Source organism: Agelaius tricolor, unplaced genomic scaffold, assembly GCF_023055355.1.
Source record: "Agelaius tricolor isolate 1412-34295 unplaced genomic scaffold, bAgeTri1.0.p SCAF_27, whole genome shotgun sequence".
Classification (NCBI taxonomy): domain Eukaryota; kingdom Metazoa; phylum Chordata; class Aves; order Passeriformes; family Icteridae; genus Agelaius; species Agelaius tricolor.
Window position 1 is genome coordinate 4,312,759 of NW_027269287.1, and position 26,281 is coordinate 4,339,039.

The 26,281-nt window shown below is 36.9% G+C and overlaps 1 long non-coding RNA gene across 1 annotated transcript in view; it reads right to left on the minus strand.

Annotated features, from left to right (window-relative positions):
• The window catches only part of LOC139600409 (uncharacterized), a 67,085-nt gene extending 41,036 nt beyond the window's left edge, over window positions 1–26,049 (minus strand). Inside the window, exon 1 of the long non-coding RNA XR_011682515.1 lies at window positions 25,421–26,049. This is a non-coding gene — a long non-coding RNA (uncharacterized lncRNA). The remainder of the gene's footprint in view (window positions 1–25,420) is intronic.
• Window positions 26,050–26,281: the final 232 nt, after the last annotated feature.

The window sequence follows — 26,281 nt, forward strand, 5'->3', positions numbered from 1 at the left end:
GAGAGACTGGATGGCTGAAAATTTGTAGAGACTATTAACATTTGCATGTTAAAATTACATTAATATGCTGCAAAAAGCATGGCATTGAAGAAATATTCTGGAAATACATATAGGTCACAACGGGCTTTTGAATCTTCTAAACATGTATTGTGCTTAACAATGAATTCTACCTACATACCATATCATAATATTCCAAGTGTTACAGAGAAACTGTGTTATTTCCATAGGCATCAGAGATCTCCTGCATCAACATGAATATGTTACTATGATAAAAATACTTTGACAGAGGGGTTGGATGCAGCCAACATCTAAATGCGCTATTCTGATGTAAAACTGTCCTGCCAGTTTGCTGCTTCTTTCATAGTGTTCCTGCAATTCTTTGCTGCTTTTTTTTTGGTTGGTTGGTGTTTTTGGTGGTGATGGCAGTTTTGTTGAGTTTTGGTGGGGGAGGCATTTGGTTGGTTGGTTGGTTGGTTGGTTTGGGTTATTTTGTTTTGTTAAAGGAAAAGAATGGCTAAGAAAAAATCTTGAGCCATGGCTTCTGTTACAAATAGATATGAGCGTTTAGATAAGTCCTTGCCTTTTGTCCAGACTTCTGGCAGCAGACAGTAATCTTTTTGGGGTGCCCAGCACCCTAAAACCTACTCTCACATAAGACTTTAAACAGGTTATTTACTACACAGGAATAAATAAAAAAAAAAAAAGGAAAACTACTAGTAGGTAACATACACCATAGACGTATCAATTATTACAGCTAGCAAAGAAATAGCATAGGATTCAATGCATCTTACTATCCATTTGCTGATGGAGCACTGTGGAGACAGATAGGCATGTCAACCCTCTCCCTTGGAGAGGTATCCCTTGAATTGGATATTATAAGATCTTCTCAAACTCTCCTGGATTGAGAAATCCTCCTTGGTCATGGTGAGTTCCCAACATGCTTTGGAGTCCCATGTAGATTTGTTGTGACTGACTGGTTCCACCCCCCCCCCCCCCCCCCCTTCTTTGTAACACTCCCGCTTTTCCCCATAAAAACCTCAGTTTCTGCCCTGTTCAGGAGGGAGCTGTCATCACTGGCATCTTTAGCAAGGTGCTGGAATAAAGGCTACCTCTGTGGAACAACCACACAGTGCTTCTGTCTCCTTGTTCCTGTGTTGGCAAGGGTACACCTCTCAAGGCAGAGCTGAAATCGCTAAGAGCTGAAAATCACTTCTAAGAGCTGAAAATCACTGCTAAGAGCTGAACTGCCTGCCCCTTGCTGAGGTTATCTGGTGGCTGAGGGACTGCCTGAGACATCTAGAAAGTTGTGTCTTGCAGGACCTCTCTCTGGAACGTTGAGGCATCCAGGTCAAGCCATGATCAGCCACCCAACAGGGCACACATTGAAATCCTTTCCCTCAATTTCCAGAGAAGTAACTGTGAAGATGCATCCAGCTTCAGGGAGTAGCCATCTTACACATTTCCAGGGAATGTGTAAGATGCTTCTACCTTTGTGATAATTTTTGTGGCTTTTATAGTGTAAAACAAGGCCTTTTAGTTATTAATACCTATTTTCTTTTATCTCTTCCCACATCTGCTCTCCGTACTAAGATGCTGATTCTTAGTTGCACTGAAGACCTTTTGGCACCAGGAGATGACCTCTGTGTTGGGCCTTTGACATGCCTGGTTTATCCCTCCCATCTGCACCAGCCATCTGAGGAAGGGTGGTAGAAGTCTTGCCACAGCTTCCTCTGGAAGACAAAAAATTTCTTTCCTCCTTTCAGTTATCAGTAGCATTACATTCAGCATACATGGTTGCCATTAGATGCTGGTTATTAAAATATATTAAGCAAATGAAAGAAAATATGCCATAATTTCTCCACTAATTAACATTATTTCATGAACTGTGAGTGACTCACAGGCAAGTTAGAGAACAGAGGAGAGGCTTTGCTGACTGGCTGCATTTTTCTGATTCCTCTTGTACAGTTCAAATTAATCTCCACATCAATAACAAGGACACTTAAGCTGCCCAGGGAGGAAGTACACAGGGATCACAGGATTTCAGAACTGAAGAATGATACAGGAATGTCATCATCATCTAGGTAGAGAATATTCTGTCTTTATTTTTTTTACCTTACTTCCCAGGTGTTACAAAGTAATGACAAAATTACTTTTTTGTTTGATTTTTTAGTCAGTAATGGCTATAAATTCTGTCTGGTTTCTATTGGTCAATGAGACAAAACAGTAGTACATTTTTGCTGATATAAGATACGTGTCACAAAGGCATGAAATCAGACTGGAATGCTAAAATGCTTTCTCTTTTCTGGGTATTCTTCTCATTAAAGACCATTTTACACTGATTCCTGTTCTGAGATCTGTAATTACATGGACTTTTGGAATTGTCTCTACTCCAGAAATCTGGAATGTTGGCATAAATTGATTCAGTTTAGTATTTAATTAATAAAATTCAGGCCACAGATGTAAAACTGAAACTCTTTCAAATCGTCCAGCCAAACAGAGTTTGTGGAGATTATTAGGATCAGAGTTCAGATTTTGGTCCAATGTTGATATGAGTTATTCAGTCCTCTGATCTACTTCACGGACAATAGCTTGTCATTGCCTTGCACACCCATTCATTAGAGACCTCTTTCCTCCAAGCAGAGGCTTTTTTTTTTTCTTTAACATGTGCAGTCTCTGAACTATTTGTAGTGATGATGTGATTTTTCCTAGTCCTACATGGCACTAGGAAAAAATTGTCTTCAAAGACATTAGGTAAAAATTGTCTTCAAAGTCTCTGAAACTGGTGTCTTCTAAATTACTGTGCAGAAAGAATGATCACAGTACACATTCTGCCTTTTTCCAGCACATAAGAAGTAAGATTTCCTAAACATATTTCCTAAACATAACCCTTAGTTACCAAATACTAGCACAAGACGATTTTCAGAACAGTAGGAGAAAAAGATCTGAAAATACATTTCAAAAAGTCAAGTAGTCACTAAAATAAGTAGAGGAAGAAAACATTTCATTTCAGCGATTGCATGGGCTCCAGCTCACTATTAAATAGATTATATGGTTTTGTTACACACTAGATCAATCTCTTTCCATTTATTTTATATTTATTACTTTTTGTAGACTTGAAGACATACACAAAACTCTTCATTTACTCATCTGCAACCTGAAATCAGTGCATGGCACAGACCGATGCATATTGAAATTGGAAACAACAGCCTAATACCCAGTGTCGTATCTTTTAAACTGAAAATTACGTCAGTTCAAGCAGTTAATGATAGTTGACATGGGGACAGGACAATATTCACTTTAACCTTTGATAGCTTTGGTCAGTATAGAGGAAGAATTATCAAATTCCATGGGATAATGTTTAGAGTAACTTTGCATGAGAACTGCATTTGCTGAAACAAAACACTGAAAATGCCTTTTACAAGTGACTCAAAAGCTTCTCCTCTGTGTAACTGTGATCCTGTAAGTGACCAATGAACTGGAAGGTTTTTTCCTAATACATCATTGTTCCCACAAGAATTTATGCTGTTGTACTGATCTAAATTCTTTTATTTTGTGATATTTATGCTTCTAATGTATACTTTAGGCCAGTGATGGCAGAGGGTACTATGACATACAATCATCTCTTTGATACAAATCATATTGTTCCATAAGTAGTTAAATGAACATTGAAATACCTTCCAGATCATATAAGAACTTGGAAAGCAACGTGGTATGTCATGCTTCCCTAAATGTAACTCTGCACAGATATGTATTTACACCAGATACTCACATCACATACATTTCAGAAGAGACTCATAAAATTTTTGTGTCATGCTAAGAATTGATAAAATCAATGGGAAAATATTGTCATGAATTTCCTTTCATACAACTTTAAGCAGTATGCCTCTCACTTAGTTCCACTGTGTCCTAGGGTGATGTTATGATGCTTGTATCCCCCTTCGTGTGTTCTGTTTATGCTGGATATTATGTTCTGTGCCTTCACGACTGGCTCTGAAGAGTGAAAGTTTTGTTTTGGTTTCTTATCAGCCTGCTCCCCCACAACTGGTGGGACACAGAGACGGGGCAGTACATAGTGCAGCTTTTGCTTTTTGCTTGGCTTTTAGCTTTGCTCTTGCTCTTGCTTCTGCTTTGCTCCTGCTTTGCTTTTACTTTTTTGTTTCTTCCCTTTAGTTAGTTTAGCTAAGCCCGAATTTTTCCCTGGACTGTTTTTCCTTCCCCTTTTTGGAACCACTCAAACCTGCTCTGGACTGGGACCTGGGAAATACCAAGAGTTTGCACCTTGTGGCTGCAGCAGCTACCCCAGTGCTGGAGGGACTGATAACGAGTGACCACTCCCAGGAAAGACTTTCTGAATTTGTCATCTTTTTTCAGAGGGGTGAAAGAGTGTTGTCATCCGGTAATGCTCATTTTGTGTGCTGGGGGGTGTTTTGCCTGTTAAATAAACAGGTTCTTTCCACTTCTCTCCTAGGAATCCTTCCCGAACTGGCTGGGGGGGAGGGGCCGTGTAGCTTTTCTTTCTGGAGGGCCCCCTTTTGGAGGTTTTCTCCCAAATTTGCCCTAAACCAGGAAACACTGTTACCGCCTGTGATAATATTAAAAGGATTTTCAGTGGTTTTCTTGGTAGTCAAGACCAAATGTGAGTATTCCATCAGAGAGGCTTTCAGATTTTTTAACCCTGAACTTACTGGGAATAATGAAAAAAAATATATTAGAAGTTATTTACTGAGCAATCAGAACAGTACTGTGTTTACTCAGGGAGTCCTGCTGGGAGTTTCCTTAACCTGGATACATCCTTTTTTTATATTTGTGTGCAGTTTTTGTCTGTCTTTTCCAGTTAGAGACAAGTTTTTCTTTTGGGTTTTTTTTTTGCATTTTTTTAATTATAAGCTATCACAGACAAATATGAAACTATATGGTTAGTAGTAAATCTGGTATATAGATTTTCATATTTAGCTTCTCATGAATTTATTAAGGTAACAGAGCTTTGCTGGCCTTGATTTTGGCTTAGATAGTAATCTTTTTTATTTTTTACCAGATCCATTTCTTAAATTTAAGTCCTGATAAGACTTGGATGTTGCATATGGAATTAGAAAGATCTAAACAAGAATCTGTGAGTTCTTATGTTGGCCTCTGAAATGAGAGCCTAAATGCCTGTAACTGTCCCAAATCATTGGTTTGGCAAATCATGGCATTTGTTATATTTAATTTTCTCCAGCTCTGAATCAGAAATAATGATACCCGTCTTCCTTAAGGAAAGCAATGCTAAAATTGGTCAATTATTAAGACATTTCCCATATTAGAACTTTTCTTCCACAGAAGTTATGCTAATTATACTTTATTAAATTGAGTTAACTTCCAATCACAAGTCCAGTCTTAATTGGTGCTTTTCATATGCATTTTTGGTATTTTTTAGTAGCTAGAGTAGCAAAAGCAAATGGGTTGCAAATCTGAATCTTCTCTGTTATTGTTTGCCTTCAATTATCTTTGAAAAATTGACATTATGGGTGTTTTCTAGAAACTCTTTTAGGAGCATCACCTGGTTTATTCTGTGTTGAAATGTTTAAAGGAAATATTTTTAAATGTTTACAGCAGTAAATACCTAATTATTTTGCTTTGTCCACTGCTCATCGATTCCACTGATTTCTCAATGGACCACTGAACTAGTTTCACAGATCTTCTAGTTTTAGTATATAAGAAAGCAGTAATAAAAATAGATAGCATTAGTCACTCTTGTTTCAAACAATTTTTGTGGCATGTGTATCATATATTACTGTTTTCATTTTATGCATATTCTTTAAGCATGGATGAGAAATATTTTAGATCTCTGTGAATAAATACCAACAACAAAAGCAATACACACTCTTCAGATTGAATTTAGTCTGTTGTAACAGGAAAAGACATTATACCATCACTCTTTATATAAGGGTGAAATTGCAGAATGTAGCTCATAGGTGATGACAGCTCTTAAATTAGCCTGAAAAGAAAGAATATGCTAATAATACAGCAAAGAAAGTTCCATTCTGTTTTGATAAGTCTTAGAAGTAATATTTAGCAAACAAGGACTTGAAACAAAGGTGCTAACTGTGTTCTTGGAAATTTTGAGTCTTAAGAAAGAGAAAGAATGGTGCATTTTCAACTTATGTGTGAAAATTTTTGAAGTTATTTACCTGCCTGCTCGTCTGATCAAGATGTCAAAATGCATCTTGATCAGTCCAAGTGCAAGTCCTGTGCATTTTCTCTTGACATACTGCTGCTGTTGAGAGAGCTTGATGCTGTTGGAAACTCTCATCACCTTTGCTTTATTCCTAGAAGCAATCTTATTTATTCTAATATTTACATGAGGATATCTGTAACATTAGCAATGTGCAGCATCTCTAGCCTGTGGACACACTAGCTGCTCTACTCCCCAAAAACTTTTCTCTGTTAACTAAGGAAGGTCAAGGAAGAGGATGGACTGTCACAAGGAAAGTATTCCTGCAGTTTTTACTGCTGAGCAACATCATTGTTATAATGTATAATTTGTCTTAATATTAATTTCCTTTTTGTGAGAGTTGTGATCTTCCTGAAGCTTAGGCATTCCTTGCAGAGCTATAGACAATCCACGGTTTTTTACTGAAATGTAGAAGACATTCTCAGTAAGTGGTACTGACCATAAATCATGTAGGTGCCCATGTATTGGCAGGAACTGGAACTGTCCAGAACCAGATACATCTGGTTGAGCCTTCTCCAACAAGACTACCAGGCACAGCTGAGCCCCTCTGCCAAGATGCTGGTGCCTCTTGGAAAACACATTAAAGAGATGGTAAACCACTGTATAAGAGTGAAAGGAGTGATAAAAGCAGCTATGAGAAATAGCCCTGCCTTCACCAAGGTGAAGGTGCTCCAGACTCTGGGGCACAGATTCTCTTGCAGTTTGGGAGGATCATGTTAAAGAAATTTGTCGTCTACAGCCCATGGAGGACTACACTGGAGTAGAAGGTATTTCATGAAAGAAACTGCAGCTTATGATGGGGACCCACTCATACTCATAATGTATCTGTAGTTATCAAATAATAGAGGCAAGAACAGGAGAAAAGTATGAGGGGGAAGGAGTAGCAGGGAAGAATTGTTGCAGACTGACCTCAACCCTGACTACCCACCCATCTGTGCTCTTCAATAGAAAAAAACAGAAGTTAGGTTTGGGGAAAAGTGAGAGAGTGATGAAAGGAGTTTTAGCTTTTGTCTTTGTTTCTAGCCATTCACATAAATTTTAAATATCAATATTCGTATATTAATACTCCCTAAGTTGAGACTGTTTTGCCCAAGATGGCAATTGGTAAGGGATTTCCACTTCTTTATATTAACCCATGAACTTTTTTCCATCTTATTTTCGACCCCCATCCTGTTAAGAAGGAAGAATGAAAGAGCAACTCGGTGGGAGGCCAAGGCAATGTCATCAGAGCAAGCAACATCAAATTTGGACCAGTTAATTTCTCATTTTACTTGCTTTCTCAGCCTAAAAAATCCCATTAGCATAATGAGGATTGAAAACGTGCAGATTTTAAAATTATTATGTGCCAATCATTATACATTCATGTTTCTACTTAATTTTGTAAAGTCTGTATCTTTGTGTATCTATTTAGACAGCCTGGGCAAGATATAAGGCACAACAAAAATCACTTATACAACTAAATCTCATGGATGATTTATCCCACCAGTGCCTCAAAGTAATTCTTATGTACTCATAATTTTCTGCTGTGATAGACCACAATCTTTGCATTTATTGCAATGTACAGCAGTAAGTGAGCTGGAGGAGTAGTAGCAAGCATTATGCAGAGGAGTGTGATTGGGTAACAATAGTAGATGTATTTAAGGACTCAGATTGCAGGCAGATATATTTATTTTAGTTTTAATTTTTTCAGTCTTTTATATGTGTGCAAAAACATAACCATTTGAAATAGGGTAAAGAGGTGTCATACCTGAGAAATACACATATTAACATTTCAAACTGAGAGAACCAGAGGTGAATCTAATTGTAGTTTTTAAAATGTAAAATACCTGCATATTCTATTTGGGAGAGAAAAACCACAATGTTTTGACAGGAACTGAGGGAACCCACATGAGTAGGGTCAAGCTTGTTTTGGGCCTCGGGTCTTCAAAGAGACATGAGCAGTTGTTGGTTGTAGTAAAGTTGTTTATTGCATGAATACATCAGTCTCGAAGGCAAGGAGTTCAAGTTATTAAAGTCCATGCTAAAAGATTTCTGGCATAGAGTCCCAAGCAGAAGTTGCTGCTGCAAGGCTGCTCTCTGGTATAGAGTCCCAGGTTCCATGCATGAACAGTAGTAGCAGCAGCAGCAGCAACAATTGTTCCCTGGCATAGAGTCCAATGTTCTGAGCAGCAACAGCAGGGACCATAGCCTTTTCTTCTTCTTTCTTTTCTTCTTCTTCTTGTTCTTCCTTCCTCTTCTTCTTCTTGTTATGGTTGTTGTTTCTTGCACCCCATTACAGGGCATTTTATCCATGAAACACCCAATCAGCTAAAAACATGACTCTAAAACCATTGTTTCTAAACCAATCTAAACTTGATTCTAATGTGGTCAAGTAGTACAAAAGTCATGTCAATTTTTAACTAAAAAACTATGTTTATATTATCCATTTACACAAATATACTGTTTTATTACTTAAAATTTACATATATTTATGTGTTATTATATATTTATGTGAATTATTATTATTATCATCATTATTATCTATTTATGTGAATAGGTCTATCTATTTACGCATATAGTTCTATCTGTTCCAGAGGCTCAAGCAAAGTTCTATTAGATTTTTGTTATGTCTGGAACTAACTTACTGTATAACTTCCACTTCTACCACTTCCACTTAAAATTTAAACCTACACTTCTACTTCTGTGTAGGTTTCTCTGTGGCTTAATGTATCTTAATTTCTCTAAAGGCTTTAATTCAACCCCTTCATTCATCTCTCTCTTTGAGGAACTCAGAGAGGCTTGCATTCCAACAAGTAGAAACAAGGAGTATCATGAATTTTGAGGATTCATTCCCTCTCTGAACTCACAAATGCTATCATTTAGACATGTATCCCACTTATTTTTAAAAAAGCATGATGAAATATGACATCAAACTTTCAGACAATTGTTCTAATTTTCCTTTCACTACTTCATGTCAGTCTTTCTATCTTATTTCATGGCAAAGGAACTTAGATTTCAAATGAATTAATTTTGAAAACAAGACTGAGGCTTCAAAGCCTCTTGAACACAAATTTCCGAAGTCTTTGGATGTTTAATGAGCTGATGATGTGATTAAATTGGGATGCTATAAAAAACATGAGAATTAGAGCAAATTAGATTCTCATGGTATTAAAGCTGGCCTTGTGGTTGATGAGAAATAGCTCCTTATTGGTAAGGGAGGGCACACTACACTCATTGCTTTTCCAGCAAAGGAGCAATGGCTCTGTAGGGTCTTGCATGTTCTGTTACTCCTGTCTTGTAGGGGTGGGTTTGTTTGCTTGTTTAGCAGATTTATCTTGGCATAACCAGACAGCTCAAATTTTTTTTTGTGATTAAGTTTGCTACATCTGCTTGTACTGGCCACTCACTCAATCAACATTATATTGATAGAAGCATTTTTTTGGTACAGAAATAAATACTGGAGAAGAGAGTCTATTAGCGGAAGTCCTGTGTAGCAATTTTGTTTTCTCTGTGAAAAAGCAGACTTGTCAAAGGTTAACTGACATATCTGCCAGTTATTTAGTATTTTTTTTTAATAAAAAAAAATAGAAAGGCAAATAGAAGATTGGGTAATTTTCAGATTGTCTGACATTTTTCTCCTGATGAAATATGACTTTTCAGTTTTATTTAGAACCAGGAAATAGAGAAATTGAAAAAACATAGATGTAGTTCCAATGAAGACTTCTTTTTTTTTCCTCTCTAAAAAGATACCTTTCCTGTAGAAAGGTAGGAATGTCAGTATTTCAGGAATATATCACTTGACTATGACATTCGTATGCATGCAAGAACTAATCACCTTAGCTTCCAGTAGCTAACACAGATTTTCAATGAATTTTTTTTTATCCTCCTCCACCTTGATGCAGAAAGAGAAAGAAGTGTGCAAACCAAACAAAATTTTCCTTCATTTTCAAGTTTTCTGGAAAGATATATGAAATTAATTGCTATATAATAAAACAGGAATATTGATGGATTTTGTTAAACACTCCTTGAAATTAAACTGGTCCCTGATTTCATTAACGTGTAAGTGTTCTAAATCAGTATGTGACATAAAAGAACTTTTCAGACAACCACTTTTTCCAGAGAGGTGGTAGAAAGCTTAGGTCTAGGTGATCATTGAAGACTTGCTTTGCCAGCACAGCTGCTTTAATATCCAACACTGGCAGAGTTCCCAAACTCAATTTTCAGCAAAGACTTGTGCTTTTTCTGGAAAATGCTATACTGGAATGGTACTCGAAGACAAAATACCAATTAAATTACTATATTTTAGGGTAATTTAGGACCTTCAACAGTTGAAGCTGTAACAGTCAAAAAGCAAACTTAATTCTCAGTGGTGTGATTATAATGTTACACTGTAGAGCTGGAAATGGAGCATCCCTATCTCAGAAACAGATGAGCCACCTAAGAGAGCAGTGTGTACTAATAATTACCTAATTATTAGGTACCTAAAATTTTAAGTTATAGAGTAGACTGAGTATGTCTACCCACTACAGTGCAGAAAAAAAAACCTATTTTGTTAGTCATTGATTTAAATTACTACACATTATTTTCATATCACGGATAATATCTAAATTAAACTGGTATCAACTTCACCATCTTATGCTATTATTTTGCTGAACCTTTCTGCCCCCTCCTCTGATACAACAATCATCCTTGATTAAGGCAGCTGTGTATCTAACAAAAATGGTGTTATTGTAAGAAATGTTACCCCCCAATAAGGCTGCCTGGACCATTGGCTTCACTTGCCAAATCAGGGACTGCACAGATACAGGTCATTGGAAACTGCTCTGCTATGCCAGGGCCAGACAAGAAAATATAAATGTAAATATATTAATTAATGCATTTGATCTCAAAAGAATAGGTATTATTTTGTGCTCTATCAATTAAGTATATTTGGGTTAGAAACCATTTTCTAAGATCTCATCTGTTTCATTGGTTTTTTTATCCCTTAAAATACAAATTTTATACCAGATTCCTAGAAGCTTGCAAACGCTTGGCAGCTGTGAAGAAATATTGTGATGGACAGGCCACTTGCTTTGTGTATTGCTGACTGTTAAAAGGACTAGAGTTTCCATCTAGAGTACCAATGATGCAACTAAACTGAAGCAGGCTTTGGTTGTGGGGGTGTCCCCCTTGCAGGGGAACATCCTGTGTGGTTGTGGGCAAATCACTCCTTCATGGGTCCCATAGGAGTGGCTCCACCTCTTCCACCATGCGCACAGTCCTGGATGTATATCAAACGGCAGGACCAGAGAGAAGGACTTGGCACTGGTGCAGATCCAACTGGGTTTATTAGCGGATGGTCCGAGGGTTTAGGGAGGGAAGGAAAGCAGGGGTGCAACTGCAGTTGAAGGGAGCCGCTGTCGGGGTGAACTCAAGCCCCAAACCAGGACGGTACCGGGGGTTTATAAAGGGGAGAGGGTAGGCGGGGTCAGGGTACAATTCAACCAGTGGGGAAAGGGCGCAGAGGAGGAGACAAGGTGGAGTGATCGGCGGTGCACCTATAGGAATGTGGGGAGAGGGTGATCTTGGGGCGAGGTCCAATGGGGGAGTGGGGAACGGGGAATTTTCCAGAAGGGAAGGAGTGGGCTATAGGTGATTGATGTTAGAATCATCCCAGGGCACTCCCGCCCCAACTTCCCTGTCCCCTCCTCCCACATTTAGTCTTATTAAATTCAATATTTGGATACCTACATACTGGTGCTAGCAACCAGGAAGAGGAACTGGGTTCACAGTATAACCACAACCAAAAAAAAACCCAATTAAGACTAAGCTTGAAGTGCATAAATTCCAATATGACAGAAGAAATAGACATGCCACTTTATAGCAGAACTATGTGAAAGATAAGGTGAAAATCTAAAATAAATAAATAAATACATTTGAATGGTATTCTGACAGCAAGAATTCTCTGAGATGCAAATATTTAGGAATGTTTTCATTCAATCTTCCCTTCTTAAAAATTCATAAAATTAAGCATATGTCCTGTGTACCCCATGTCTGGTGTTGATGAAAAGGAGATGTATATACATATATTTATCTGCTATTTACTCTAAAAAGTAGAGAAAAGGCACAAGGGACTAATTTTATTTTTTATATTAAAGAAATGTGCTCTGTTTAGCCTTAAAGCTGCAAATTATGTAAGTAAATTTATCCCATAGACTAGTGTAGATTTTTAGCTTTCTTTCTCCCACGTAATTTCTTTATCATTTTTAGATTCTTTGTGAAGTGATACTCAGTTTAAGTTACAGTTGTTATTGATACTATAATCATTACATCATCAGTTCCTACATCCAACTCAGAGCTGCTTTTTAACATGGGTGGGATATTTTGTACTCAGTGACAACTTATGATTGTTTTTGCTATTCTGTTTCTTTTCTTAGATATTGAAAATCAGTTCTTGTGACTTTAGGATGGTATTGGCTTGCTCAGTACTGCAAAGATGGTGGATATGGCTCATGAATAAGAGGGCAACAAAAAATATAGCACATTTCAATTCTTTCAGTATGATTTCAAGAATTCTTTTTAGAGCCTTTTTACAACTTTTTTACAGCATTTGCATAAATACTTTACAGCTTTTTTATAGCATTTACACAAATAATTTTGAATGAAGTATATATGAAGGATGGTGAAGTGAGAATAAGTATACTTTTGCCAATCTGGTTCTGTATTTATTGACTTATTCAGAGCTTATTAGTGTTTTTCTCTGATAGATTGCAGTGTGACACCTGGAAGCCAAAGAACAAGTTTTAGGATTATTCATCTGGTCTTTTGATTGCTGGAATACGTAGACTTCTGGTTATGATCAAAGTCCTATTAGATGGCAGTTAGGATTACACATTTTAAGATGAAATTTCTCTATTCATCTGTTAGCAATTTCTGTTACTAGACATGAACCCTGACATAGTTCATGAATTACAATATACCTGTTCCGACAGAGGAGTTTGTTTCCCTTCTGGGATTCAAATAATCTTTATCATAGGACATAGCTGCCAAAAGTAGTTTTAATATATTTTTGTGTAATATATAAAATATCCACTCAATTTTGCAACAATATAAATGTAAAATGAAAAACTCCTTTTCCACTATTGTATGAGATATGGGTTGTAGTTAATACTAGAGGGGAGATCATCATATGGACAATAAATTCACTTTGACTTGGTACTAACACAAAAATCAAACCCTTTACTTAAAGCTGCTCACTGTTGTTTCCCAAGAAATGTTGATCCATCTGGTAACCATAACAAGCAGAAAATACCCAGTTGCAGCACTGTCTTTCAGAATACACATGGACCAAGGTCATTCCCATGTTCCAGGGGCAAAGATTATTCCCATCTATAATCTCATAGATGGTAGGAAACTGTCACAGCTAAGAACTTTGTCTTCTTATAAATAGGGAATTACTTGAGTTAAAAACCTGAATTCTGCATGTATGTAGTACAAACTTGAAGTCTGTGCTTCAATTAGAAGTCTAAACAGACAGGTACATTTTTCAGTACAGTCTAATGAGAGGTATAAAAAGACAGGTACATTTTTCAGCAGCTTCTCAGTTGCCCATACTGGCTACTTGGTCTAGTTTATCCTGGTTACAGTTTATCATTGCTTCTGGTACCTACAGAGTACATTTGTAGTGAACTATCACCAGTCAATTCAATGTAGAAATCCTCATTTAAAGTATACCCAAGTTCTTCTTTCAGTCCTAAAAGTAGCAATAAACCCTGTTCTTCTCTTTTACTTTTGCTGCCTTCAGAGTATTTTCTTCTAACAGGTACTCCTAGAAAACTTGTAGAATGCCAGCAGCTGCTGTGCTGATACTGGCAGTTTTTTTCATTTCCTGTTGTACTACAGCTCCAGCTGCTTCTGTTGAAGCAGAAGAGAGAGAAGTTCCGAAGAACGAAAATGACACTATTTCATTATTTGTTTACAAAGTTATTTTGAACTGCTTACTGAGAAAACAAGCATTAATGACAGCTTCTTTATCCTAGAAGATGCTGTTAAATCATTTCTTAGAGGGTCTGTAATCTCTGTCACTGCAAAACATAAAGGATTTTATTAGTTTTTGAGAACGTGAAGGATATCATAAAGGTATTTAAAGCATTACCTTTCAGAGAACAAATCTAATTTAGGTGCTGCCATGTGCACATTAAAGGGTCTGATGTACATGAAGAAATGCTCATGCATTACAATTTAGAGCCATAAAATTTGAAAATTCTCTCCAAAGCAGGCAGATCTTCTTGAGGAGATGTAGCAGGGTTTAAAATACAGAAGACAATACGGTTATATTGTATTGGTACAATATGGAGAAGGTAAACTCCTAGGCAATTGAATTCAATCCTATCTATTACTAAGTAATCAGAAAAAACACTGCCATTATTTCTTCTGGTCTATATTTCTTTATTTGGTTTTTGGGGGTCTGTGTCAATTAGGGCTTTCTCTCATCTATAAGTGTATGCATTAGAAGTTAGTGTGGAGTAGGACAACAAGTCTAGGGGGCAGCTGTGGCTGCTTTTTAAAGAGTTTAACAGTGCGGACAGAGGTTGCTCTGTGGCAAATGGCCTCAGTAATGGTCATCTGGTAACTAGTTAACTACTGTAGCAAGTGAGCTTCCAGCATATCCTTAAATATATAGGAGCAGAACACTAATGGGAACATTACTGTTGTCACCTTTTTTTACCAGAACACGATGGTGCAAAATTTCCTCTCTCACAGAGAACTGTCCCTGGAATTACAGAAACATCTAGAATCATAGAAAGGAAACTACACCACTGTTTTCTATTAAATATTAAGCCCCGAATGTTTCGGGGTTGTGTCCTGCCTGGCTTCGTCTGGCCTCGCTGCTGGACCAAAGGCGGCAGCTGTGGCATTTTTCACCCCAGAGGTGCCTTTGGCTGGCTAGGTGCTGCAGCTGGACGCTCAGAACAAGTCCAGGCAAAATAGGAACTCAGTTTACCTTTGGTGGAAAAGATTCAGACAGCAGTGAAGAGAAAAGGAGCGGGTTCTGCCGTGTAGCTTAGATCCAGAGTTTATTGTAGCATGGTAGATTTCTGAATCTGGCAACAGCTCCAGACAGACAGACGACAGAGACAGAACCACGACAAAGACAGAATGACGGCAGAGACCCCGACCGCATGGTCTCATGTTCTTTTAAGCCCCGAGGACAGGGGGAGGGGAGGAACAGGTGAGGGCCAACCAGGTGTGAGCAGGGGAAGGCTCAGGGGATGTGGACGCTAGGACAAACCAATGAGCCCAGGCCTGGGGGGCATCTGCCAATCACACGACGCCTTGCTGGAAGGTTTAGATTAATGAGCAGCTTCCAGGCAGGAGGGAAAAGGGGGAGGGGGAAAGGCTGGCGTACCTAAGGGGGATGGGATAGGTGAGAGGAAATGGGACACACTGCAACAGTTTTCCAATTAATTGGACCAAATATTCAGTTCTTGAGATTTCATATGAGATAACAGTCCTAGCCAGATTTGGTTAAAGATTTGTTTTTTGATAAGAGGAAGATGGACATTTTGAGTTAGTCGGTTTCAGCTAAGGACAGACCAATAAGGAGGTTGTTGAAAGTAGAGCCAAGATGGAATAAATGTTTATTTTAATTATAAATATTATAAGTTGATAAAAGAGGTAAGTTACCATAACAAATGATTGTTCACTTTTTCTCTCAGGAGAATCAATTAGCTCCTTGCAGCATTTTGTTTTGAGAATCTGACAATCTTCCTAGAAGGACTGGGCTATCACACAGGGACACTGAGGCAGGGTGGATGGATTGTCACAGTTCCCAGAGACACCACAGCAGGTACAGTACAACTGCTTCAGCTGCAGGTGACTTTGGTTACTAGCCTTTTAATATACATAACATAAATAACCAGTGCTGTGTTTAGGACTCCTGACAGTCCCTGCTTGAAAATGCATGCTAAACCTTGTGCGTTGCATTTTAAGATGTGAGGTTAATTCACTAGTTTCATAGATGCAATTTTACACAGAGCTTTTTTTCTGGGGGGGAGGGGGGTGGTATTTTTCGAAATATGTTCCCCAGTTGCATGTTCCTAAAAATGGAAAAACATGTTGTGTTGTGATGTTGAATACAATTACTTTGCCTTCTTTTCTGATCTTAAAGTTTAATTCAGGAGTGTGGACATGTATAGTTCTTCATATGTTCTGATCAATCTGAGGTGTAAAACCAAAAAATCCTTTTTTCCTAACTCATTTATACATGCTTCACCAGTGTTACATGTCCCCCCACCGCCCCGATTCATGCACCAGCCAATCTGTGGCAGATTTAACACCACTATGCACCATTGTAGTGTTTTTCAATATATCGCTGCTTCTGTGAAGCTGATGTTTTATATTGTGATCAGTGACAGCAAAATAAATTGTCTTTGGAGGAACTGACTCCTGCAGAAGTCTGTGACACAGCAAGGAAACAAGTATTCCAAGATTCTGCCCAAGACACAAACATATAAGTTTGCATTTAGCCTTCCTAAACCAATAGTGCTAAAGAACTAGACAATTTCTTTATATTTATGAAGAGGTAATGGTAAGAGGAAACCTGATTGGTTTTCATTTACATTTTTGGTCTTCAGCGATTTAATCCCAGCATAAGCTTTTCATTCAGCTGCTTAAATCTTCCAACAATTAAGTTTGGGCCCTAGCTGATTTCTAAGTGGTGGTCTCTTCAGTTAGTAGTATTGTGTTACCAAGAAAATATACACTTGCTGATTGGTCAATGGGCTTAAAAATAGAAAAGAAATGATGAAAGACTAAAAGTGGCTAAGCACATCTCACTCTCCATGCATGTATAGTTTTAATGCATATAGAAAATCTTGCCCTTGTGAAATAAAAATCTGCTTCTAATACCATAATGAAAAATGAAAAGAAAAAAAATTAAAATCTCATTAGAGGGAAATCTGTTAAAGAGGATGTTGGCTTGGAAAATTGCAAGTAGGAATAGCTTTCCACTTCCAGAGAATTCTTCAGCTATTAAAGAGTAGTTGCTGAATGAATTGGATTTTAAACACAAAATATTGACATCCTCCACTGCTCTCAAGTAATACAATGAGAAATGTGACAGTTAAGATACTCCTTTAAGATATTAAAACTTAGGGTAAAATATCAATTAAAAAAAAGAAAAGGAAAAAATAGTATCTCCTCATCCTGCGATAATTTTCATTAAAAATTATCTTGCTAAGTTCTCCATTAATCAGCAGAAATTTTATTAGATAACTTAAATATATTCACTACTCTATAAACTAAGCAAGCACTAGACTAAGGGAAATTGCTAGGACAATTTTTTTCTAGCTACAGTCTGTAGCTATCTTTTGAACTGACAAGTAAAAGATCTTACAGCCACATGGCACTGCTGATACTCTTTGTATACCAGATTTATGTCTTTGCATTTACAGAGTAGCAGAGTTACTAGAGAAAGCCTGAGAATTAAAGCCTTGGAGAACTCTCAAATTAACATTTTTAATGTATCATTATCTGATAGATTCTATACAAGTAGTAATTTTTGGAAAACAAACAATCAAATAAATTAAAAGACTTTCTACTTTGTTTGAAAAAAGAAATAAATTAAGAATACCTGAGCATGAAAAGATGTATTAGAGTAAAAATAAATTACACATGTCTGTGTAGCTCTACAAGGAATAAAATGTAACTTACTACAATTTAAATAATACTTGGAAAAATTTTAACAAGGAAGAAATTCTTGGATGTTGCTTGTTCTGGTCTCAGCTGGGATAGAGTAAATTTTCTTCCCAGTAGCTGGTGAGGTGCTGTTCTTTGGATTCAGTGTGAGGTGATGTTGATAATGAACTGATGTTTTGGCTCTTGCTAAGCAACGCTTACCCTGAGTTAAGGACTTATCAGTGTCTTATGCTCTACCAGTGAGGAGCTACACAAGAAGCTGGGAGGGAGCATGGCCAGATCCAGTGACCTGAATGGGTCATTGGAAAGGGTTATTCCTAACATCATGCCCAGCACATAAACTAGGGGCAGTTGGCTAAGAGAGGGTGAGCACTGTTGGGCTGGGCATAATTCAGTGCATGTTGAGCAACTGTATTGTGCATCAATTCTTTCTCTTGGGTTTTATTCTTCCCTCTCTCTCATTTCTTATCATTACAATTGTTATTATTGTTGTTTCAATTGTTGCTGTTGTTGTTATTAATTTTATTTCTTTTATTATCATGCTTTTCATCTCAACCGCCTTCTGACTCCCGTCCTCACTGAGGGCAAGCAGATGAGTGGCTGTGTGGTCCTTGAATGCTGACTGGGGTTAAAAAAACCACTAGTTTAAAAGCAGTTTGAAAATATGAACTTGAGTTGAACCTTTTTATAAAAGGAAAAAAAAAACAAACAAAAGTTAATATAATTGATAAACTACTTACCTTAGTTATTCGTTTGTCATTCATTGTGTGTTTGGCTCACTAGAGATTTTTCCTTAGTGGAAACCATGAACCAGATGGAATACAGTGTGAATCTTCAATATAAAATAAGATAAAGTCTGCCTGTTAATGTTTTTTTTAAATTAACTTTGGACCTTGAAAAAAACATTCCAAGAGCACTTTGCCTGCCTTGTGGAACTGCAGTATTATCAAGCTTGATAACCAAATATTTTAATGTAGCACTTTGAGTTCAATTTAGATGTTTTAAGCTTTTCCCTAAGAACAGCTTTGGAAGCTCTTCTAGAACTGTTCTACAACCAAAGGTCATTCATGTCTGTGGTCTTTATTTCCAGACTGAGCAGCAGAAATTCTCTTATTTACAATTTATTGACAACTGAGCATCAAAATCTGCCTAATATTTGCCACTTTTAAGTCTGGTGTATTTCATAGACTTCAGTGAGACAAAACCTGTTCGGGGTCAGAAGTGAAGCTAAAATGTACCCAGAATGTTTCACATATAAGAAATCTACTCATCACTATGTGAAATGTTCAGTTCAAGTCACCAACAATACAACCAAATCCAGGAAAATTTGCAGAAGTGGAATTTTAGGCAGAGTGAAGGTATCAAAGTAAAAACTTATGTGCGCCCTGGACAATACTTAGCTTCTTTGAGGCTTTTGGGCACATCCTCTTCACTTTGGTATAAAAATTTCTGTGTGATGACAGTTTCAAAGATTTTTTTCAGAGTAACACTGTCAGAGCATTGTTGCAAACACCAAGATTTTCCTTTTCATCTCCTCAAGGGAAGGAGGAAATTCAGTCCAGATGTCACTGTCAGGGTGAGGCCTTTAAATAGGAAATATTGTGTGAAAGTTGGTACTTCACTACCAAAATCAGACTACAACAGCACTACATAAAATTACAGTTCTCCCTCTGTTCTATGAAAGAATGGCCGAAGATACATTTATGGTATATGAATCACAAATAACTTCTGATTAACATATTGGTCACCTTTCTTGGGTGACTCTTGTGGGATTTCTGTTATTGAAACTGATCTGCTACAAATAAATTCAGCATTGTTAGATAAGGTTGTCTTCAAGCAAAGCTCAGTTTTCCTAGCCCAGAGGCTCTCAGAGGCTTCGCTGACAGAGGCAAAGCCTGTCCAAGAATGATCAAGAGACCAGGCTCAGAATCATCATTTTTTGACAGTTATTTGAATGAATGCTTTTCCCGTAATTACAGCTTCTTTAGATGCTTCTCAGGAAGGATTACACCAGGAAAGGATGCTCAGTGGAAAAATGTTTCTGCCTGCTAGACCTATAGATCTCAGTTAACGATTCATCAGCAGAGGACAATTTCTCAAATGTCAAATTAAGCATGAAAGACACTTTTCAATGGACTACTGCCATAGTTTACCCTACGCTATGCAATGTTATCTAGAAAATGCTGCCCAAAACAATGTTTTCCCTCAAGGAATCTGCTCCGTGATAATTCTCTGAATTTATCTCTATTTAAATTTAAAACTTTCCAAGAAGACAGATTCCAAAACTCTTCTTGTAACCTTTACAGGAGTCTTGAAATGCATTGTAATTGTATTTGGGTTTTGTTTTCAACTTATTCTAAGGTGTTTTTCTATTAACATTACATTGACAGCTTACATCAAAATAGGTGGTATAGTTCTGAAAAAGAAGTTTAGTGGGTCACACATTAAAACTAAGATGGACATAATAGCCTACTTAAATTAATGTATTATCATATAGCCATTATAACAGTGCATTTATTTTATATACATCATTACCCTCTTGAACTGGTCTATGATTCAGCACCAGAACACTGAAAATGGCTTTAGTCTACGTTGAAAATAGACAGAGAGATATATCATCACACTTAAACAAATTCATCAATGTAAAGCATTGCTTTATATTTAGTGGAACAGTCCAATGTTTTCATTTGCTTAGGCTTCAAATATTGAAAAAATGGCTGATTTAGTAAGAAAAAAGTTACTATGTTTTACTTTGAAATTATTTTATTTTAAAAAACGTTATTAAAAGCCTTTTTGTATTGAATTTTGTTACTTTGCAGATTTTTTCCAAAAATGATCTATTGTAATTTAAGATGAATTGCTACTTTCCTTTTCTTCTTGTACATTTAAATAATTTTAACTAAATATCTTTATCTGTCTTTAACTAAATTGGTCAGTAAATCCTTGTATTTAAGTAAACTGATTTTTTTTTCAGCTCTGAGTAAGGCTTAAATTCTTCAGATTTCTTTGGCTGGATAGGTATAGATTTATATATAAGGCATGAGTTCTGTTACTTGCACATTCTCATGTCTCAAGACAAATAAAAGAATCTAGCATTTTTACTGGAACTAGTACTCAGTAAATTGGGTAACCTGGTTCACAATTGTGGAATGCCAGTGTTGATCAAATGCCTTTTCTCAAACTGGCATGTCTCTGTTGAAATTTGTATATTAATTGTAGTGTGCTTGCTTATTAAATAACCACAAAATTGTTAAAAGAAAATTAATAGATTTCAAAATTAATTACTTGACAATTAGAAAATAGCAGAATGAGTATTTGCTATGTAAACGTAGTTCATCTGACTGAGTGCACATTTTGCACGAGTCTCCCATTTCATTCAGTGTTAGTAGCAGATACTGTTCAATTGAATATTCCCCCTTTCAAATTATGCTCTGTGGACAATGTTAATAACCTACTTTCAGGAATTATCTGATCTTTATCATTAGGATTACAATATTAATGAATTATTTTCACAGCATAGCTTTGAGGTAAGGAAGAGACACTAATTCGAAATGCAGAGATATCAGAATTGGCCAAAACATTTGGCTACCTACACTGAAGTGCTAGGATCAGAGACTTCCCTTTTCGTTGTGCACAAGTACACCTCTGGTGACTTCAGTAAAGAAGTGTTTGCTACTGCAAATCAGAGTCTGTATTTATTTGGTTTGCAATCCTGGTTCAAGAGCCCTCCAATCCCCTTCCTCTTCTTCTCCTCTTTCAAAGATACCCAGAGTGACCCAGGTCCCCATCCCCAGCAGCATCTGTGAATGGTACCTGACAGAAAAATGTTAGTCATCCCTTGCCAAACTCTACAAGGTTTAAGAGAAATCTTTTAACACATGACAACACTGGAGCCTTATGCTATAGCCCGGAGAACTGGGATATGTTTTGCATCAGCATAGCCACAGGATCTCTACTGTATTATCCAGTAAATAAGGTAGTGCTTACTGGAAGGAACCCTAGGGCCAAATGAAGAGGGATCTAACTTTCCAGAGCCTTTCTCTTGCCTCATTCTTACATAAAATATTATAATTCATTCCAGTCCTCTATGAGACCAAAACACACTGAATTAAGTAGAAGGAAGAGTAAGGTAATAACTACCATGTTTTCCCTAGGAAATATGGGAACTAAATCAAGGTGTGACCAGCTTGATAGTAGTATTTCCTAGCTCTAGAGTGCTTACCTCGGCAGAAACAGTTACATTGTCTTGCTAATGATAACATTATTTCAATATTTTGTTGTGGTGACACAAATTGCATCTGTGATGACTGTGAGGTGAAAAAGACAATGAAACAACTGCTGAAAGCTGTTTCTCTGCCTGATGATGTTTTGACCCTAACTTAACTGCTGGTTTACTGTACTTCACTGTATCATAGGCATTGGTAGCGTGATCTTTCAATTAATTTTCTTTCATTTTTAAGAATGTATCTATATTCTGATGGACTTATGTAAAAAATAAAATTATTTCTATATTGTAATTGGGTAAGAGAAAGCTACACAAAAGCCCACCCACCCACTCACTCATCCCTAAAAAAAATAAAAACCCAACCAATTAAAACAGAGAAAACCCGCACCAAACAAGCAAACAAACATACCTAATCAAACCAAAAAAACCACCTTCTCAAAATACCCAAGCCCAGGCAATTACATAAAAAGCATTCCAGAAGACATTTGACATTATTTTGGACAAATGCAACTTATATATACATACATAAAATAAAGTATGAAGGCAATGAAATTATATTTTAATGTCATGTCAAATGTCATAAAATATAATGAATCATCAGTCCTTTCAAATTTCTCACTAGTAAATTGAAATTCTTGAAGAAGCTTTTATTAAAAAATATTTGCCTGGTAACATAACATGTGGACTTGGACTTACAGATTGAAAAACAATTTCAGAGGAATTTGGACTGAATGAAAAATTAAATTAAATGTCCCTTACAAATATTTTTTAAGCTCTTCTCATAGTACATCATCACTGCAGGGACTCACTCTCATAGTGGTTGTATCTGTTATTTTCTTGTCTTTACCTCAAGGTAAGCCAGTTGCATTCTGTGAGCATTGGAATCACTGCTTTAAAATTTAACTTGGGAAGATGTGAAAATCAGCAAGGAAGTAATAAAATAGAAAATGGTAAAATTGTCCTCCTTTTAGGAAAAGAATGGAATCAAGTTTGAGCATAGCCTGGGAGATTGTAATGAGCTTTACAAAAAATTAAAACATTCTTTAATGCTGAAAATGGGTAGTATTGGAGTAAGAATGATGTCAGCTTTTTTAACCAGGGGGGAATGTTTAAACTTTAAGCAATCCCTGCATATATCATAATTCTGCAAGAGATGATGGTCTTACCTGCCTTGTTTTTTGGAATCTGAAAGCTTGGTGACAGCTTCAAAAGTAAGATTCCTTAGTATGAAGCAACTCAAAGCTAGCTGGGTTTAAGATAATCACTCAAAGCTTTTCCTGAAAGAAGTATGATTTCCCTTGCAATTTATGTGTTAAATTAGCATGCCTAAATTCAAACTGAAAAAAGAAAACATTTGTCCAAAATTGCAGATCCATAAAAAGGTAGCCATTTGTCCTCCCTTTAAATGACTACAAGGAGTCATAGTCATGAGGTATCTTTTTTCCTTTTGGATCCAGTACCTTTTTTTGGGGGGGGTGGGGGGGGGGGGAGGGGAATGAAGAAGCAATGTGTATCTATACACATATAAATGAATATGTAATTTTGTATATACATATTCAGATATACACCAAGTCACATAGCTTTCAAGCTAGAAACAGACCAGATGTGACCTTATATATGGACAAGAGATTTGCCTGTGTTTTTTGAAGCACTAGTGTACCAAATATTATTTTATGACTATCTTAAATGTTAACACTGTAAATACTTTTCTCTGATTCCTCGCAAATAAGGATAATCCTTTATTTAATTTCATGGATGTTCTTATCTTCTTACATTTTTGATTCTTACATTTTTTAACAGAGTCCACAGCAGAACTAGTAATTTTTTATTATGGGTTCTAGCTGGAGTAGCCTTACATCATCTCTTTGTTTTTAATGTAGCTTTTGTATGTAAATAATGTGCTGTTCAGATAAAATGAAGTCATTACTAGGTACTAAGGTCTTTTAAAAGTACATACATTGTGTATGTATTGAGCACACTAAGAGCAGATGGTCTCCATCTCCTATTTAGATGGTAAAGGATCCTGATCTGAATGCAGTAAATGACAATTTAGTATTGACGCTTCTCTGTAAGCCTGCCTTGTGAATTTAATATAAAGTTTTAGAGCAGGCTTATTCATGCCAGATTGTTTTAGTTGCCCCTTTCTCATTTAAGTTTTTTGGGTTTAGCTGCCTTACCAACTCTGCATGTTTAGAGAAGGCTGGGCTGGCTGTAAGACTGCTACACTTCTTTTTGATAAATATAGAGTCACTGGGAATGGTCCTTACCACTCTCTTTAGGCCTGTCTGATATGATTTAGGCAGATTTGATAAATGAGTCAGCAAGTTTAGGTCCATTTTAAAATACAAGGTGTACTCCAACACTTGGAGTCAGTAATTTGAGCTCAGGCCATGGGATCATATTATTTTAGGCTTACCTGTTATCTTTGTGTAGTGTGTCATCTAGCAAGCTCTGTGCTTGTCAGTTTTTGAAAACATCACTAGTATTTCATAGTATTTCATTGTCGTTCCATGGAGGAAGAGTAGGATTTTTCATGTCTGTCCTTCAAAGAATGCAGGACTACATTTCTTTTCTTGAAAGCTAAAAACTGCAGAAATCAGGAATGCAGAACATGTTCCCCCAGCTTTATAGTGAAAAAAAAGAACTGATCAACCACATAACTAAGGATGGCTGTGACCTGCAAAGTGTGCTGCTGACAGACATTTTTGCATTCATGGATGTTTCGTGGTACGTGGTCTAACTTAGTGTTTCTCACACTGACATTACATTGCATTAGAGTACTGCTGAACGGACAAAACATGCTGGCATCAGAATGAAGGGATAGGATATATAAAATCTCTTCTGCATGAGAATCCTCTAGAGAGCTGCCTCACAAGTTCTCACCTTGGAACCATTTTTTCTGAGGAAAGACTCTAACACATTATCCTAAAAAGAACATCTAATCAGTGCCATCGAATTAATGAAATTAATGAAATAAATCTAATCAATGAAATACACAGTAAAAAATTCTCAGCATCCAAAGTGGAAGAGTCAAAAGTAAGAAAGAAACTCAAATGTGGAACTGCAAAATTAGTAGCCATAATTTCAAGTTTCCTGAAGCGTCAGCAACAGATCAGAAACAAAGCTATATTTCACCAACCTTAAAAAGGCCTTTCAGAGTATTGTAGAGGATTGCTGACTCTGGTTTATTTACTAGGGAAATGGTTTGAAATTATAACAAAAAAAGAGAAATGGTTGCAATAAAGCAAAAGCAAGATAATGTACTATTCCCATATTAAAGCAAATTTTAACATATCCATCACTAAAGACAGTTAAGAAAAACTTACCTTTCTGTCCTGCTTTGGGACAAAATTTAGGAGGAAATTTCCTTAAGGGGTCTCTAAAAAACAAATTTCAGCAGTTCCTCCCCCAACTGGTCGGGAGAAAAATCTCCTTGGAGAAAAGTGTAAAAAACCTGTTTATTTAACAAGCAAAGTATTCACAAGCATGAAAAAAAATGAATAATAGTAAACAATGAAACAGACAGCATAAGACCATTGCTCTGAAGAGATGGCAAATTCAGAGAGAGTCCTTCTGTAGTTCCGAGAGTCCTCTGTGAGTATGTCTCAGTCTCTTCAGCCTCTCTCAATCCCTCCAGGCTCGGATCCAGTGTCCAGGCCACAGAGCAGCTTGGAGGACACCCCCAGGCAATTGTTTGGTGTTCTGGACTGGAGAGAAGTCGAACAGTTCCAGAAAAAAAGACACAGTCCTGGGAAAACCTTCCTCACCATAGCTAATGAGGAAAACCAGCGAAAAAAAGCAAAGAAAATCTCCCTGTCTCTCCCTCTGCAAAAGCTGAGAACTTGGAGAGCACTGCACTCTTTATCTCTCTGTGTTTTGAATACAAACTACGAAAATATTCCACCGCTCCCCTGTCTCTCTCTTTGTAGGACAAGCTTAAAGCTACAGGACCCATTTCTGAGCAAAAAGACAGACGATGCGAATACCAGCATAAAGTCACCCCAGCACACTTTCTTAGGATAAAAAGATGGATAAATAATCCTCTTATTAACAACAGATTAGGAGTAATGATAAAGCTGAAAATGTAATTTTTCACAACAGGGTGTTTCCTAGCTGCTGTGCCCACCTGTCTCTGGTATTTCAAAATCGTCTCTCTAAAGTGAGTAAGATCATTTAGGGAAATAAAA